Source organism: Chrysochloris asiatica, unplaced genomic scaffold (assembly GCF_000296735.1).
Source record: "Chrysochloris asiatica unplaced genomic scaffold, ChrAsi1.0 scaffold00350, whole genome shotgun sequence".
NCBI lineage: Eukaryota > Metazoa > Chordata > Mammalia > Afrosoricida > Chrysochloridae > Chrysochloris > Chrysochloris asiatica.
In genome coordinates, this window is record NW_006408868.1 from 2070161 (window position 1) to 2072171 (window position 2011).

General features: G+C 38.9%; 1 protein-coding gene across 1 annotated transcript in view; it reads right to left on the reverse strand.

Annotated features, from left to right (window-relative positions):
* Positions 1 to 2011, reverse strand: part of RFT1 (RFT1 homolog (S. cerevisiae)) — a 78660-nt gene that overhangs the window by 56386 nt on the left and 20263 nt on the right. The gene's annotated exons all lie outside the window — the stretch shown is intronic.

The following is a 2011-nucleotide window of genomic DNA, read 5'->3' on the forward strand; positions in this document are numbered from 1 at the left end:
AAAGTTAATCACTCCCCTCCTTGCTACAAAATATCTATCTTTACATTTCCAACCCTCACAATCAGTCCTGATAACAATTATTCACTATTGTATCACAAGAGACCTATCTGCATTTCCTTTCATCAGCTCCACCCAGACAGATTGGATACTACTCAGTGGAGATTCTACCTTCCTTCACGCCCTCTGGACCTAGGTGCCCTCTTGAAAGCTTGTAAGCCAGTCACTTCTTGCCTCAATAACATATCTTGATTGCACAAATGATCAATTTCAGACTGAAGACTTTGGTTGAATTCTTCAGTTTCATCATCGCTGGCTTTAGTGGTTTGTGGTAAATTTGGATAATAGTTGTATCACGGGGTCTTCCTCGTAAGTGTATGGATATTATTCTATCAAAGACAGTGTTGTACTTCAAGACAGATCTTAAATAAATAAATAAAAGACAGATCTTGTAATATTCTTTTTGATGATGAATGCAACACCATTCCTCTTCAATTTGTCATTCCCAGCATAGTAAACCATGTGGTTGTCAGATTCAAAATGACCAATGACCAGTCCAGGTCAGCTCACTAATGCCTACAATACTGATGTTTATGTGTTCTATTTCATTTTTGACAACTTCCAATTTTCCTTGATTCATATTTTGTATATTCTGTATTCCAACTGGATTCCTGGTGTGGCGCTGTGAGTTAATGCACTGGACTACAAAGTTGGTTTGAACCTCAAGGTCATTGGTTCAAGCTCACCAGTTGCTACTCGGAAACCTTATACAGGGTCATTGTGGGTTGGAACCTACTTGATGGGACATAACAACACCAGTAGCAATAATGTTCCAATTATTAATGGATGTTTACACCTGTTTTCCTCATTTTGCGTTGTGTCCCATCAGCAAATGAAGGTCCCAAAGGCTTTCGTATCATCACTGCCAACTCTACTTTGAGGAGGCAGCTCTTTCGCCATTGTATTTTGAGTGCTTTCCAATCAAGTGTCTCATTTTCCAACACTATATCTAACAATATTCTAGTGCTCTTCATCATATTTCAATATTCCATATTCTGACAGTGTTTCACTGCTATTCATAAGGTTTTCAATGACTAAGTATTTGGAAGTTGTCTGTTTCTCCATCTTCCTAGTCTGTCTTTGTCTGGAAGCCCATCTGAAACCTGTCCACCATGGGTGAACCTGCTGGTATTTAAAATACCGGTGGCATAGCTTCCAGAATCACAGCAACATGAACGAATATTACCACAGTTTGGCAAACTGACAGATGAATGGTAGATAACTGTATTATAACTATACTTTGTTTTATAAAAGAAAATGGAAATCTAAAATCAAATAGTTACTAGAATGTCTTATAGTACACAAATGTAATTTTTACTGATGTGTATGAAGTCAAATTAAGATGCTTAGTAGTGTTTTATGTGAAATTCTTTCCCATGTCAGAGGAAAAAACTACATATGTTTTTGTGAAACACAGAAGAGCTAGATTTAAAATTGATAAAATGCACATGAGAACTGCCTCCTCAAAGCAATTTAGAAACAGCTGCAAGTTTTAGAGAGTTATCTACGGTTACTTTTGCCAAGTTTCATTGACAGTGAAGCTGCAGTTCTCTGTGCATGTCACTGTTTCTGATACATTCTCTCTAATAGTATAGGAGGGTCAAGTGAGTCACCTGGTGATTGGTTGACCCTTCTTGGAAAAGCATTTGTATCGTGTGCATGACAAGGCCATTTTTGGATTTATTTCCTCCCTTGTCTTTAGACTCCAGGGAGCTCTTCCCTGGTATATTCTGTCAGTATCCATGTGAGAGGTCAGAGAACCAACAACACCTCAGAGCAGCAGGTGTGCCCCACCCAGAGTCCTGGGATTCTCCAGGGCCCTGCCTGCCTCCTGGCTCTTCCTTAAAGTGGCTCTTTGCCTCTATTCAAACCATGGTGTCCTATGTCACATAAAAGGATCAATTCAAAATCTATGAAGAATCTTAGGACTCACTCACAAAAAGACAATAAGCCT